The sequence below is a fragment of the Gallus gallus genome, chromosome 1 (assembly GCF_016699485.2).
Source record: "Gallus gallus isolate bGalGal1 chromosome 1, bGalGal1.mat.broiler.GRCg7b, whole genome shotgun sequence".
In the NCBI taxonomy this organism is placed as follows: domain Eukaryota; kingdom Metazoa; phylum Chordata; class Aves; order Galliformes; family Phasianidae; genus Gallus; species Gallus gallus.
Window position 1 is genome coordinate 127064821 of NC_052532.1, and position 17271 is coordinate 127082091.

General features: G+C 39.2%; 1 protein-coding gene and 1 non-coding gene across 11 annotated transcripts in view; both read left to right on the forward strand.

The window, feature by feature from the left end:
* NLGN4Y (neuroligin 4, Y-linked) overlaps window positions 1–17271 on the forward strand; it is a 179642-nt gene that overhangs the window by 70291 nt on the left and 92080 nt on the right. The window lies entirely within an intron of this gene.
* MIR1397 (microRNA 1397) lies at window positions 4863–4967 on the forward strand. The gene has a single exon (NR_035010.1). It is a non-coding gene; the product is annotated as a microRNA 1397 (primary transcript).

The following is a 17271-nucleotide window of genomic DNA, read 5'->3' on the forward strand; positions in this document are numbered from 1 at the left end:
GCATGAAACTGGAATTCTTAAAGGCCTTATTAAATTCCACAGAACCCTTCTGTTTCTAAACTAGTTATGTATTTCATTTTAAATTTTAAAAAGTTTTGACATTGTAGATACATGCACGTGACTGTAAACAAGTATATCTGAAACTGTATCAGTACAAAAGATGCAACTTCTGCATCAAAAAGTCTACTCTTAGACTGTATTTTTAATCCTTATTTCCTTCTTCTTTTTCCTCCATTACAAATTTGAAATACAGTGCCAGAAACTTCATAAGCAAAAACAGCAGTGCTTCATTAGCAAATGTCTCATTATTATGACTTAGCCTGCCATGTCCTGAATCTTTTCTGCTTGATGAAGAAAGGACATATTACTTTTGATTAAGAAGGTAGAAAAATCAGGCATAAATTATACCAATTAAAGAGATAAATCCATGTTTTAACGTAAGCTTTAGTTCACGAATTTAATCAATCAATGCACTTTTTTCCTTTAAAGGTTTTATGTAATGTAGAAAGGGAGCCTTTTCATCTTACTTAATGTCTGTGGAATTCTGACTTGATTCTGAGTTTCTTTAGAAGAGAATGAGTATTTACTAGGGTCAGTGATACAAGCAATTTATGTCCAGGTTGTGCCTTCAGGCAAAACCGTGAGAGAAAGCTGATGTATAATTAGCATTATCCCAGAAAGAGTCCTGAATGCTGCAGTTCCTTCAAGACAACCTGCAAGCTCAGTCTACTTTTTGCTCCCAACTTGCTACAGGGATTCAGTTATTTTAACACAGTAGAGGTAAAAATTGGTTGCTGTTCAAATCTAAAGATTTTATTCTCCATGTAAATCTGCCCATATTAATATAATTGCTCTGATTGCACCACTATATTTATATTACTTTTTATTTTTTTTCTTTTTTAGAATGAGTCATTTCAAATTTAATCCTTTGTACTTTTCTTACTTAGAATGAAAGTGATTACAAATTGCCCTGATTTCAGAGGGACCATGTGCCTAACACACACATAGTTTTCTGAAGTACCAGAACTGTTCCAGAAATGTGTTTGTCTTTTCACTTCAGTCATAGTAAATTTGGCTGCATTGCGAGCATTATTGTTTCCAGACATTACACCTGTGTTTTTTAAAGATGCACTAAAGAATACGAGTACTTAATTTATGTTGATATAGTATGTCATTAAAGTAGAAGGACTAGGAACAACACAAGCAGAAACTGGATATTTTTCTGTTGAAGCTCAGAATCACAGATTTAGGGGAATCAATTGTATTAAGTGCAGAGAGGCTTGTCATTCCTTGGTATTTACTCCTATCAGTTGTAGCTTCTGCTTCCTTATGGCAAAATGCTTTCTGATTCTTTTTATAGAGATTGAATTAATGTTTATCTTTCTCCAGCAAATTCTTAATCCTTCCTTCTCTGCTAATGACTTCTCACCTGCTTAAATATTTCAAGGAATTGAGTAAATTTTTTCCCTATTTCAGCTGTGCCAGCAAAGTCACTGTTCGTCACATTCCAAGATAGCAATTGCTGCTTCTGCTAGACAAACTACTCAGATGATTGCCTCCTATCCCATTTCAGTCACAGTGTTTTAGCTCAATCAATTTCAAGAATTGTTCTATGCTAATCTGACACATTTTTATATGAGATGAACATTGGAAAACTCCCAAGTACAATTGAATTATCTTCCAGCAAGAGGACTGAAATAAACAGGTGAGAGAAGGTGCAGAAAGAACAGGATTTAGTCCCCAAAAAGTAAACTTCCTTAACTCATAGATTCTCAGAAAGATTTGAATTGGAAGGACCTTAAAGACCACCTAGTTCTAACCCCCCCTGCCATGAACAGGACATGTACCAGTAGACCAGCTTGTTCAAAGCACCAGTCAATGTACCAGTCAACCTGGCCTTGAACATTTCAAGGGACGGGGAATCCATGGCTTTTCTGGGCATCCTGAAAAATTTCTTCCAAATGTCTAATCTAAATTTACACTCTTTAGTTTAAAATCATTACTCCTTGTCCTATTGCTACACTTCCTGATAAAGAGGCCCTCCCTATCTTTTCGCTATAGCCCATTTAAGTTGTGGGAGTCTGCTGTAAGATCCCCCCCAGAGCTATCTTCCCCTTGACTGAACAGCTCCAACTCTCTCAGCCTGTTTTCATAGGAGGGGTGCTCCAGCCCTCTGATCATCTTTGTGGCCCTCCTCTGAACTCATTTAAACAGATCCACGTCTTTCGTATGCTGGGGCCCTCGAAGCTGAATGCAGTGCCCCAAGTGAAATCTTATTTGAGCAGGGCAGAAGGGGAAAGACACCTCCCTCAGCCTTCTAGGAAGACTTCTTTTGATGCAATCCAGGATCCAATTGGCTTTCTGATCTGCAAACACATGTTGCCTACTCATGTTCAGCTTTTCATCCACCAGTACCCTCAGGTCCTTCTCCATAGGGTTACTCTTAGTCCAGCCATCTCTCCGTCTGTATTTGTGTTTGGGATTGCTCCAACCAAGATGCAGGAGCTTGCACTTGGCTTGAGCCCACCTTTCAAGCCTGTCAAGATCTCTCTGGATGGGATCCCTTACCTCCAATATGTTGACCTCACCACTCAGCTTGGTATTGTCAGCAAATCAGAGAATGGTGCACTGAATCCCACTATTTGTGTCACAAATAATAGCAGTTAAGACATTAAGCAATATCTACCAAACCCATGTCTCTCCAATTTAGAGACAGGGATGTTGTGTGGGACAGTGTCACGTGCTTTGCACAAGTCCAGGTAGATAATGTCATTTGCTCTTCCCTTACTCACCAACGCTGTAATCCCATTGTGGAAAACCTCCAGGTTTGTCTGATATGATTTGCCTTCAGTGAAGCCATAGTGACTGTCACTAGTCACCTTTCTGTTCTCTGTGTTTTACCATAGCTGCCAGAAGGATCTGCTGTATGATCTTGCTGGGCACACAGGTGAGGCTTCTCTGTCCTTACTTATCTGGATCTTTGTTTTTTTCTCTTTTTAAAATGGAGGCTGTTTTCCCTCTTCCAGTCACTGGAAACTTCACAGTACTGCAGTAACTACTCACATACAATCAGTAGTGGCTGAACAAGTTAATCTGCCTTTTCTCTCAGAACCCTATAGCTCTGTAGTTCCACCGTGTACCACTTTTTACAAGGTACGTGTAATAGGAGAAATAGTAATGTGAACTAAGCCACAGAGAAATACAGTGTATTCAGTAGACAAGACATACTTTGTAGTCATGTTTAGTGACAGAGGAACATACTGAAAAGGAAGAGCATACTTCCATATTGTCAGAAACTTCTTTCCAGGTTATTTGAATACTGTGTTACAAGTGATTTTTCCATCTAAACTTAGATATTAAGGAGCATGGTATTAATAAAGTAGTGGATGCTAGTAAATATATATAACAGTAAATATTCTGTTAATCTCACTCCTGTGTTTAAAGATCTAAAAAACCTGTTTCCCAAAGGGTAGTCGAAAAGAAAAGCAGATAATAACAAACTGTGGTCAATGACAGGGAAAAGCAACCACTGCATTAAAATATCTATCACCTTTCCTAAGAGAAAATGTCTAGAAAAATTGCTCGTAACTAAATACAGGTACTGCTGCTTGAGCATAATAGGAATAACAGGGATTGGCGTCAGGACTAGACTGAATGGCAAAGAAAGAGCAAAGTGAAACAAAGACTAAGCTTTCTTTTTTGGTATCTTTATTAATATTTACGCTAATGATTACTGTGTATGTGCTATATTTGTCTCTAATCAGATTTGCTGCCCCCAGCTATATGATTAAGCTGCTGGGCAGCAGGTCTACCATCAAACCCAATTTTACTGCTCCAGACTGTCAGCAGCCGGCTACTGCTTAGAAATAGGTTTTTTTCACCTGAAGTCAAAGCCTGGTGTAATATTACAAGAGCTTTGCATCACTGACACACAAGAAAATACTTTTTGCTACAACTTACCTTAAGGTTCTATTTCTCACATAAAATTAAAAACAAAACAAAAGGAAAACAACTACAAAAATGTAGTACTTTGTATTTAAAGAGGAAACGTTTATAGTAAGAGTGAAACATCTGACACTTCCCTCTCAATTTACTTGCTTCTGCATTTACTGCATAATACGTAAATTTCTATAAGATTAGTGCTGCTTACTCATTTCCATGGAAACTACAACAGATACAAAGAGCACAATAGCACTATTTGATAGAGCAAATTCTCAGCTACAAAACCCTATTTTTCAGCATAGTCATCACCATTAGTTATGCGTTTTCATATGAACAACAGCCTGCATGACATGCTTTTAAAAATCTGTGCCAGTGGAGGTGATCCACTATTACTGTCACTACAGCTGAAACACACCATCTCACTGTGCTCACATTCACTGTTTGGTCTCCATGAACATTCAGCAAGCATTGATGAATGTCAATGGCTGCCATTTTTTCCACATGATAGAATTCACGACACACTATTGACTCATCCTCACTTCCATGTCAGATAAGGTTTTGTCAGACTGCCTCTCTGCTGCCACGTGTCACACAGCACCACCATGTAATGGAGTAGAGATTCAAGCTCTGCTGCCATATAACCAACATCTGCTGCTGATGTTGTGAGCCAGTGTAATGAAACAGGTGCCACTACTTTCAGAGCAGCCCTAATATATTAATGTGAATGGCTATTCAAATCATTGTCAGACCAAGCTTATCTGAATGCTCTAAACACTTCCTCTTATATTTACAAAATATTTTACTTCCATTTTAAAATAGGGAATACCCAGAAGTACTATAGAAATACAACAATATAACTTAAACAAATGCCATCTAGCACAACCTCTCTTGGCCATGGTGACCATGTGGAGAGGTCGAAAAGCTGTTGACTGAATGCGATGTGTGCATTGCATTGCGACGGGTTATATCACTAATCGTAACATGATGTAACCCAACGCAGCATGATGTAAGCGTCGTGAAACGTTGGAGATTTAGAGAAACGTCAGCATTGCCTTTGTCCATTTCCAGGAACTATTCTTCTCCCAGGAATTAACAACCTTTCTCCACTGACAGTCTGTGAATGCTCATACCATATTATTATTATATATATTAACAGTTCTCTTTCTAATTTTGGACAATGCAGTCTTGATCCTAAAGAGGCAGGTGTCTTTCATGTAGGTACAGTGACTCTATCAGATAGCATAGATTTCTGATGAAAGGAATAATTAAAAAAAAAAAATCATGTTTTGTTTAGAAATATTTTGCAGAATTGAAAAGGGCCAATGGGGCCAGGGAAAACGGCTGCAAAACTAGCATTGTATCTAGGGATTTGACTTTTTAGGCTGTGGGACTCATTTTGAGAAACTTAGTTCTCAGAGGGGACTGATGGGGTCCATCTGTTGAGGGAGGGGAAGATCATCTTCAGCTGCAGGCTTGCCAACACAGTGAAGAGAGCTGTAAGCTAAAATTTCTGGAGGAGGGATACCTCAATCCACCTGGCTGTTACTGATTTGATTCTGGTGCCAGTAATAGATGTCCTGAGCCATGAAAAGAATTAGAGGTCAGTGGGAGAGCATATGAAGAGCAGCACAGAGGAATTCCTGCCACTTTGTCTAAAAAGCATTTTCATCAGGGGTGTGACTTAAATGTCTCTGTGCAAATGTGCATAGCATGGGGAATGAAGAAGAGGAAATGGAGATGTGCATACACCTGCAGGGCTGTGAGACAACTCCTGTGGTTGTAGTGCTGGGATGGAAGGATATAGGCTTTTTAAGGAAGGACTCATAGGGGAGATGAGGAGGGTTGTCACCTTCTATGTCAGTGACCATCTGGAGCACATAGGAATGGAAGAGGATCAAACTGAGTGTTTATGGGTAAGGGAAGACAGGGCTAGGTGACATCATAATGAGAGTCTTCTAAAGGACACCTGATCAAGACCTGATCAGGAGGAGCAGCCACAGATTCACCAGCCCTTGAACCACCAGCCCTTGAACCAGTCTTCAACCACCACTATGCATGCTGGAGGAACAGTACAGTAGGGCATAAGTAATCCAGGAGGTTCCCAGAATCTATTAATTGATAGTTTCCTTTTCCAAATGATAGAGGAGTGTATGAGAAAACGTGCTGTGCTGGACCTTATTTTCACTAACTTGTAGAGGTTTACTGGGAGTGTGAATGTCAAAGACAGCCTTGTTTGCAGTGACCATGATTTGACTAAAGTCATTCTTTGGGCATTGAGGAGGGCACAATGCAAGCTCACAACTCTGAACTTTAAGCAAGCAAACCCTAGCCTCTTCAATAGTCTGCTTGGTAGTATTTAATGGGATAAAAGCCCTGGAGGGAATAGTGACCCAAGAAAACTGGTTAATATTTGAGAATCATCTCCAAGCTCAGGAATGATGATTCCTGGGAGGAATGCAGAGACAATGTCTGAGCAATCAAGGACCAAGTTAGGAAAGCTAAGGACCAGACAGAATTTAATTTGGCCAATGATATTAGTGGCAACAAGAAGGGCTTCTATAAGTGCTTCAGTGATAAAAAGAAAATAAGGAAAAATGTAAGGCCTCTCCTAAAAGAAATGAGAGACCTGGTTATCTGGAGTATAGAGAAGGCTGAAGTATGACTTTTTCACCTTAGCCACACCATTCAAGTCATGGAAGACAGAAGCAGGGAAGGAGGACATGAAGAACTGCCCACTGTAGCAGAGAATCAGATTTGAGACTAAGGAACGTGAAAGTATACAAACCATAGGACCTGATGAGATGCATCTAATGGACCATAGAGAACTGGCAGATGATATTGCCTAGCCACTGTCCATCATATATGAGAAGTCATGGCAGTATGGTAAAGTACTGGAAAGGGGGAAAACGAAGCCTTCTCTTAAAGAAGGGAAAAAAGAAAGAATTATAGGCCAGTCAAGTCTCACCTTTGTGCCCAGTAAGATTGCACAGCAGATCCTTCTGGTAGCTGTGGTAAAGCACAGAGAAGAGAAAGATGACTAGTGACAGTCATTATGGCTTCACTAAAGGCAAATAACAATGGCAATGGCAAATTTGGTGGCCTTCCACAGTGGAATAACAGAAATAGTGGATAAGGGAAGGGCAACTGACATTATCCACCTGGACTTGTGCAAAGCATGTGACACTGTCCCTCTCAGCATCCTTGTCTCTAAATTGGAGAGACATGGATTTTATGGATGCACCACTTTGTGGATGAGAAATTGGCTGGACGGTCACATTCAAAGAGTTGCGGTCAGTTACATCATGTCCAGGTAGAACATAGTGATAAATGGTGTTCCTCAGGGTACTGGGTATTTTGGTGGTGGGCAGGGGCACTGGAACATATTCCTCAGAGAAGTTATGAATGTTTCATTCTTGGGGACAGGTTGGATGGGACTTGGGGTAATCTGGTCTACTGGTAAGTGTCTCTACCCATGACAGGGAGCTTGGAACTAGATGATCTTTGAAGTTCCTTCCAACTCAAAAATTTTATGATTTTTTCCTTTTTTTTTTTTTTTTTTAATTGTGGATTTTGACCCACAGAGTTGACATACATCTTTATTATTGCTAGTTGTATGTAAGAAGGTTGCCAGTTTTTCTTGGTTTTTTTGGTTGTTGTTGTTTTGTTTTTGTTTTGTTTTTGTTTTGCTTTTTTTGTAATATTCTTTTACAATTTGATGTATTTTTCACAGGGCCATTTTAATGCTGCTTTATTCAAGCCTGTCTTCTGTGTTGATATTTGTGATTTGCCTTGTGCTTCTTTCAGGGCGGATGACTGTGTATGCCTTTAATTACTGTATCTAAACAAAGAAGCATGGTTATTAGCAGCCACATATTTAACTCTACAAATTTGAGTTATCCTTAGATAACGCTTTGTGTTTTTTTGTGCTTGCATACAAGTATTTTATACTTGGCTTTTGTTTTGAGAAAGTGTTTTAAGACAACTATAAAGCAAGTATTACTTTGTGAACATGAACACATCTGATCCCTTAGCAACAGAGTTTTTTTAGTGATGCCAAAGTTAGAATATCACTTTGTGCAATAATTAATATAGTAAATTTTAAAGGCAAAATAAAAACAGAACTAAACTTCCATTTTTTGGGGGGGTTATTGTTTTTGTTTGTTTGTTTTTCCCAGAAAGTAGTATTTGAATGTTTATATACTTCTGTTTAGGAGTATATAGCGTGGAAGCTAAACAGTAAGTTTACTTCAAATGCCCGTTACATCAGAGATATTTCTTTATTATGACTTTGTTTCTCTTTGCTCATTAAATATATATGCACTCACAAAGGAAGGATGATCACTTCCTCTTAGAGATTGTGTTCAGATAGCCAGAAATGAAGGCATTCTATTATATGCCTAGTGCTTTCATCATTTGTTGTAATATGGGGACACCAGTGAAAGAGAGGAGCTGCTTCTCTAAGAGACTGAGTCAGAGAAGACCGAAAGGATCATCCCACAATAAACATGTAAAGCTGATATCAAGTTTACCTTCCAGGTCTTTGATTTAAATTTAGAGAAGCCATTTCATGTGAGGACCAGGGACAGTAGTAGGTACCGTCTCCAGTCCTAGTATCAGTCTAGTGCCTGCTTTTAGATCCACTGCTGTTACACCTTGAATAACTGTGTTGCTATGAAAATGAAATTATGTTAGGTTGAGGTTGGACTTAATGATCTTTAAGGTCTTTTCCAATGTGAGCAATTCTATGATTCTATGATTCTATGCTTCTACTAAATCTGAAGTTGAAACCTGTATAAAACCACACCAGTATTTTTTATCCTGTTCTCCTCTCTCAAACTGTTTGCACTCTCATACACCAGAGTAAGAAATCCTGATGGTGTAAAAGACTTCTATTGCATCTAACCATCACTGCAGTTTTCTTCCCAGGTAGATGATGGTTGATTTATTCTCTGAAACACACAACCCATGATTTCTGCTTTTTATGCTATGTTTTTTTTCAACATAAGTCAGTCTCACTTATTTAAAAAAAATAATAATAAAAAATAGACAGTCATAACCATCTCTCTGTCTCCCATGGAGTAGTTTGTGTCATTAAATGATGTAACATGCTTGAAATTTAATACAAATTGTTTTCACATTTCTTTGTGTTACGTCTTTATTGCTTTTTAAAATAATCTGCTTTTGTTGTTGAAGTATTGAAGAGGAATAGGTTTTATACATACTAAGTTTCAAGAACTGTTAATTCACATCACATAAATACTGTAAGTGAATAATAACGACATCCCTTTCATTTTTCTGTTCTGTAGGTCTAATTAAATTTCTTTTAATATGAAATCCTTCCAACAATTTAGAGTACTGATGCAGGACTTCATATTTTGTTATGTTCTGTGTGAAAATAAAACTTGATATGAATGTATCATTCCTGATAAGACCTGCTATAACTCGCTATTGTACATTCATGTACAAAATTACTGATGAACAGAATTACTTTAGAATATACTTTGACATTCTGATGGCTATACTTGGCTTTTTTTTTTTTTTTTTTTTTTTTACAATACTTGTTGCTATGACTAGAGTAATCTGTGTTTTTCATTGGAAGTTGTGGATAAGTTGGAACATAGAAATTGTATACGTAGCTCAAGTTGTTTCCACCATACATACTGATACATTTTTAAACATCTGTAGTATAGGTACCTGTATCTGTGCTGAAATTGCTTTTCTTCCTTCCTTCCTTCCTTCCTTCCTTCCTTCCTTCCTGCCTTCCTTCCTTCCTTCCTTCCTTCCTTCCTTCCTTCCTTCCTTCCTTCCCTCCTTCCCTCCTTCCCTCCTTCCCTCCTTCCCTCCTTCCCTCCTTCCTTCCTTCCTTCCTTCCTTCCTTCCTTCCTTCCTTCCTTCCTTCTTTCCTTCCTTTCTTTCTTTCTTTCTTTCTTTCTTTCTTTCTTTCTTAGAAAGAGAAAAAAGCACACACCTACTTTGCAGTTTATCTCAATCTAGGGCAGACATTCTTTTTCTGTACTGACTGTAGAGAATGACTGTGGTAAATAGGTCATATTCTAATGGTATTTAGATGTAAGTTTGACTTCATTTCAAAAAGTAATACCTTACGTATCATCTGTCATTCATCTATCTTTTCAACCTCCCTTTAAAGATATTCATATTCCCTCTAGTCATGACTTACATAGCTTCTGTTGCTGGAAAGTGCTATCATTCATCCTTTGTTTCCAGATCATTAACAGAATGTTTAACAACATCAGAGAAATTTAGGGAATTTTTCAGAATATCATTAATCTTTTGCTATGTTGAGAAGTGATCTTTGGTTGTAGTTTAACATAGTCTGTGTACCTTCTTTTTCACAGTGACGTTACTTCAGCCTCTTTCTCTGTGAATCATTATGTTCTTAATATTTCCCCATGAAAAGGGGTTTATCAAAGACTTTTTGAAAACCCAGATATATTTTACCAACAAGTTTCTTATATCAATTATTCTATAGAGATATTTAATAATTTCTTTTATGACTTTTTATTATACTTCTTTTTAAAAGAAATGATTTTCTTTTTCTTATAAAATAGTTGAAGAGTTATGGGTTTTTTTGAGTGTGTTTTTTTTTAAGTTTAGAGACAACTGTGTATTATTTTCTATCAGTGTATTTAAATGTTTTATGATGTTTTTAATTGCTTTTTGCATTAGGCTATAATAACTTTGATTTTCTTGATTTTAATACAAACATTATCTGTTCCTACTGATCTTCACCTATAGTAGCTTATCTTAATTAGCCACTGAAACTTTTTTTTTTTTTTCCCTGGTAGATCAACAGTTTTATACTTAAAAACTCTTAGAGAATACAATAGTGTTTTATCCTTAATATACCTAGGCATGTATGTGCTAGCATTTCCTCTTCTGACACTTCAGTTTTTCAAAATTTGACTTACTGTAATTTGCTTTTATATATCTTAAATTAGCTTAATAAGATAAATTAAGATAATCCTATTGTTTCTTATTAAAATGTATGTGCAGAGAAGCAATAAATGAAGAACAAAGTTAAATTAACAAATACAAAATTACAGAAACTGAAATAACATTAAATTATGACTAAATTGCCAAAGATGGGCAATAACTGAAGACAGCATGAGATATATTTTAATACTCTAAGGTAGCAGAGTATGTATTATGGGTAGCTAAGCATGAAACTGAGGTAGAATTAAATGGAAAAAAAAAAAAAAAAGCATCATAAAATAAAACTGTCAACAGAAGGAACAGAGTTTTGCATCAGTTTAGGAAGCTGCCCAATGTGAAGAAAGTGTCGTGCTAGAGGATGCAGTAACATAAAAGGAAAAGAAGAAAGAGCTGAAAGAACTTATCAGCTGATGTCACTTTCTTGGTATGGAAAACTATGAGCTACTGTTGAGAGAGGGAACATTACCAATCACTTTAACGGTCTGTTTTGTACCATACTATTGATATTAATGGATTTAGAACTTGTTTTCAAAGACGGAAGTCTGAATCAGAAATTAAAAGTTCTTTCTGGAATTGCTGCTTTTCACTACAGAAATTCATTATGAAGGCAAGAGAGATACCCTGTAGAGATCTGTGAACTTATATTAAAATGAAACGTATTAAAGGCAATATGGAACAGAGAATGGTAACTTTGATCACTAGGTATGTTATTTCATCAGACTTAAAATGTGTGTGACAGCAAATCTTTAATTTAATGCTGATCTCTAGATACAAGTTGTTCAGAATGTCCCATCATGCAATTATTGTAGGAATAACTAAACACATTCCAAATGTAACGTGTCATAGATTTTTAAAATTGTGCAAAATGAAAGCACGCCCATCAGTGACACTATGAGAAGCTTCTGCTAATCTATATTTAAACATTATTCTGAATGCATGAGGATCTATTACAGAATTTATGTTGAAATTTAACCAAAACACAAAATTTTCATATGTAAAATATTTCAGCCATTCAGACTTTTACAGCTGCTCTTATTTCTGGAGGAAAACAGTAACGGAATTTTGTTCCTTTCTCTTCCTCTAATCTCCATGTTCAAATTTACAAAAGTTTGCTGGAGATACTTGTGGTGGTGTCTGAAAAGCAAAACACAAAGCAATGAAAATGCTCAGTATTTTCCCGTGCTGCTAAAAAGTACTAGCATGACATGGAGGTCATGACAGAAGTAAAAGCAGAATGGAGGACATGGCAAATGTCGTGGCACACACATATACACACATGCATGCACACTAATGAAGTACAGTTTGTGTCAGTGGACTTTATGTCTAGAAAGAAGGTTTTGTTGATTTCAAGAGAAAACTAAAGTAATACTTGGAGGAATTTGAATAGCTTTATCTTTTTCTTTCACTATTTTGAAGTGTGATGCCTTGTTCTTTTTGCTGTCAGTGGTAGGTAAGCTATCTGTAGTGCTAGGTTTTTTTGCTTCTATAATTGTATTTTAGTACTGATATGAGTGATAGAGTAACAAACACATGCAGGCAGGTATATTTTGAACTACTGTGCCAGTTTTATTTTTAGACACTCTCACTAACTCACTTTGTCAGTGACTTTCTACACTTAAAACCAGTATCCTTGTTTTCTTTGAAGAGGTGGTACGTTTTAAATTGTAAATCACACTGATTGTGATGCGAAACATTTAGATCTCTCTTGCAACTGAATACAGAAGCAGTACTAAGTTCTAATTTTTCCTTTATCATCTGAAGTATGTGAGATAGTAGAAAATACCAGTATATGTCCAATGATACTCCTTAAGGAAACCAAAAGAAGGAAAGCTTGATATGCTCTTTTTTATAAGAACTATTCATTTATATTTATCCAAAGAATCATAGAATCATAGAATCAGCAAGGTTGGAAAAGGCCTCCAAGATCACCCAGTCCAAATGTCCAGCTGCCACTAATATTTCCCCAGTAAACCAAGTCCCTCAGTACAACATTTTAACGCTTCTTCATAGAATCATAGAATCACTAAGGTTGGAAAAGACCCACAGGATCATCCAGTCCAACCATCCGCCCTTCATCAATGGTTCCCGCTAAACCATGTCCCTTAACACAACATCCAAACGCTCTTTAAACACCACCAGGGTCAGTGACTCCACCACCTCTCTGGGCATCCCATTCCAGTGCCTGACCACCCTTTCAGAGAAGTAGTATTTCCTAACGTCCACCCTGAATCTTCCCTGACGCAGCTTGAAGCCATTCCCTCTAGTCCCGGGAAAATAGGCTAACCCCCAGCTCACCACAACCTCCCTTCAGGTAGTTATAGAGAGCAATAACGTCTCCCCTGAGCCTCCTCTTCTCTAGACTGAACAACCCCAACTCCTTCAGCCACTCCTCATAAGGCCTGTGCTCCAGACCCCTCACCAGTTTTGTTGACCTCCTCTGGACACGCTCCAGGGCCTCGATGTCTTTCTTACAATGAGGGGCCCAAAACTGGACACAGTTCTCGAGGTGCGGCCTCACCAGTGCTGAGTACAGGGGAATAATTACTTCCCTGTTCCTGCTGGCCACACTATTTCTGACACAAGCCAGGATGCCATTGGCCTTCTTGGCCACCTGGGCACACTGCTGGCTCATGTTCAGTCTAGCGTCAATCAACACCCCCAGGTCCATTTCCTCTGCACAGTCTTCCAGACACTCTGCCCCAAGCCTGTAGCGTTGCCTGGGGTTATTGCGGCCAAAGTGCAGGACTCGGCATTTGGTCTTGTTGAATCCCATCCCATTGGCTTCAGCCCAGCTATCCAACCTATCCAGATCCCTCTGTAAGGCCTCGCTACCCTCAGGCAGATCAACACTTCCAGCTAGCTTGGTGTCATCTGCAAACTTACTGAGGGTGCACTCAATGCCCTCATCCAGGTCATCAATAAAGATATTAAAGAGGACAGGCCCCAGCACCGACCCCTGGGGAGCACCACTCGTGACCAATCGCCAGCTGGATTTAACTTGGTTCACTACCACTCTCTGGGCCCGGCCCTCCAGCCAGTTCCTTACCCCGTGAAGAATGTATCTGTCCAAGCCACGATCTGCCAGCTTCTGGAGGAGAATACTGTGGGAGACAGTGTCAAAGGCTTTGCTGAAGTCTAGGTAGACCACATCAACAGCCTTTCCCTCGTCCACCAGACAGGTCACTGGATCATAGAGGAGATCAGGTTGGTCAAACAGGACCTGTCCTTCGTGAACCCATGCTGGCTAGGCCTGATCCCCTGGTTGTCCCGCATGTGTCACGTGATCTCCCTCAAGACAATCTGCTCCATAATCTTCCCCGGCACCGAGGTCAGGCTAACAGGCCTGTAGTTCCCCAGATCCTCCCTGCAGCCCTTCTTGTAGATGGGAGTCACATTGGCAAGCCTCCAGTCTTCTGGGACCTCACCCGTCAACAAGGAGCGCTGATAGATGATGGAAAGCAGCTCGGCTATATCCTCCGCCAGTTCCCTCAGCCCTCTCGGGTGAATCTCATCCGGTCCCATGGACTTGTGGCAGTCCAGTTGGAGTAGCAGGTCTCTGACTGTTTCCTCCTGAATTGTGGGGGGTTTAGTGTGCTCCCCAGCCAAGGCTGCCAGGTCAGGGAGTAGAGAAACCTGAGGATAACCGGTCTGTCTTTTAAAGACAGATGTAAAGAAGGCATTCAGAACGTCTGCCTTTTCCTTATCCTCAGTGGTTACATTGCCAGCCTCATCCAGCAGAGAATGGAGATTCTCCCTGGTCCTCCTCTTGCTGTTGATAAACTTGTAAAAGAGTTTCTTGTTCCCTTTTACCCCAGCAGCCAGGTTGAGTTCAAGCTGGGCTTTAGCCTCTCTGATTTTCTCCCTGCACATCTTAACAACTTCTTTGTATTCTTTTTGGGTTGCCCGTCCCTTCTTCCAGAGGAGGTAGATTCTCCTTTTCTCCTGGAGCCTCAAGAATAGTTCCCTATTCATCCACGCCGGTCTCCTTCCGCGCCGGCTCATTTTGAGGCTTAGGGGGACAGCCTGCTCCTGCACCTTTAAGACTTCCTTCTTAAAGAGCAACCAGCCATCTTGTACCCCTTTACTCTCTAAGACTGAACCCCAGGGGACTCTCCCTACTAGTCTCCTGAACAATTCAAAGTCTGCCCTCTGGAAGTCCAAGGTAGCAGTTTTGCTGTTCCCCCTCCTGCCCCCACCAAGAATAGAGAACTCTACCATGTCGTGGTCACTCTGCCCAAGACAGCCCCCAACCTCTACATCTCCCACCAGACCTTCTCTGTGAACAGCAGGTCTAACGGGGCAGCTCCTCTCGTAGGTTCTCTTATCATCTGCATCAAGAAGTTGTCCTCCATACATTCCAGAAACCTCTTAGACTGCTTCTTCTGTGCTAAATTGTATTCCCAGCGTATGTCAGGAAAGTTGAAGTCCCCCATGAGGACAAGGGCTGGGGATCGCGCAGCTTCCGCCAGCTGCTCATAGAACAACTCATCTGTCTCTTCATCCTGGTTTGGCAGTCTATAACAGACGCCCACCAGGATGTCTGCCTTGTCGGCTCTTCCCCTGATCTTAACCCATAAGGATTCAACCTTACTTTCCCCAGTCATAAGTTCAGTAACCTCAATGCACCCCTTATCATAGAGAGCCACTCCACCACGCCTTCTTCCCTGCCTATCCTTCCTGAAGTGTTTGCAGCCATCCACTGCAGCACTCCAATCCAATTCTTGAACACCTCCAGGGACGATGACTCAACCACCTCCCTCAGCAACCCATTCCAGTACCTGACCACACTTTCAGAGAGTAAATTTATCCTGACATCCAACCTGATTTTCCCCTGGCACAACTTTAGTCTATTCCCTCTCTAGTTACACAGAGGAAGAGGCCAACTTCTGCCTCTCCACAACTTCCTTTCAGTAGCTGTAGACAGCTACAAGGTCTTCCCTGAGCCTCCTCCAGACTAACCAATCCTGGTTCCCTCAGCCACTGCTCAAAAGACTTGTGCTTCGGTCTCCTCAAAAGCTTCATTGCCCTTCTCTGAAGGGCCTTTATGACTTTATTGTAGTGAGATGTCCAAAAATGGAACACAGCAGTGAGGTGCATCTTCATCTGTACTGAGTACAGGGGGATGATCACCTTCCTGCTCCCACTGGCAATACTATTTCTGATATAAGCCAGGATGTCATTGGCCTTCTTGGCTACCTGGGCACACTACTGCCTCACGTTCATCCAAGTGTCAGTCAACACCCCTAGGCCCTTTTCTTCCACACAGTCTTCTCTGACCATAGCCAGTAGCATTGCTACAAGAAACAAAAAGAAGATTTGAAGTCATTTCTCATTATTACATACAATTATACAATATTATATTATGCACACAATTCTGTATGATTCATATGATTCCCTTTAAACACAAAATTCAACTATCTCTGTTCAGTCAAAATCATAGTCACTTTACATTACACTGATATAATCAAAATGATAATGTATGTAACCACGTAGCACGTGATGTAGTTCTTATATCATACAGAAGTTCTATTTTTTGCTTTTAGTCTCATAAATTTGGCACATAATGATAATTTACAAGCTACTGTGTTTCCTTTCTATATTTTAAGTAAAACAAGAATACCAGTATTGGAAGTACTTGGCTTCATTTCAGCAATTTAACATAATAGAATGGAAAATTAAACTGAGACATGTATTTTTATTAAATTTAGTCAGTACACAAGAGAGTATTCTATTCCTTTAGTACAGTTACATAATCCAGAAATTTAGTATGGATCAAAACCAGTTAATTGATATTATCAGGTTATAGAGAACAGATTGATCAGATACTAATGAGATCGATGTTATGCTGTTGAAGTTTGAAAGCTTATATCACTATTCTAGTCAACTGCTTTGATGATAGCATAATATAATTATTTAGCATGTCTGAATTAAAACAGTCCTTCAGTCTTAAATTTTGCAAACAGATAAAGTCTCATAACTTTATAAGGTTATATATATATATAAAGAAGACAGGCTTTGAAGTAGGCAGAATGCAAATAATGTGACTTGCAAATAATGTGACTTTTTCAGCACTTTCTTCCAAGTCATTCCTCTTTTCTAATAATTTTCTGTGAAAACATCCCAGTATTTCAGCAAGGACAGAAAAGTTTTACCAGAAACATTGTGTTTTGAAGCCCTAATTAGTCTGAACTGATGTATTTTTAAAAATTGTTGTTAATATAATGAAAGTAAAAATCCTATGACAAACTTATGCTTGAAATCCTACAACTGCTTTAACCCTCAGTAATGCTGTAACCAGTAACTTTGCATGCCACAAACTTAAACTTCACAAACATGATGTAAAAAATTTCTGTTCTATTTCTGGAATTGTTAGTT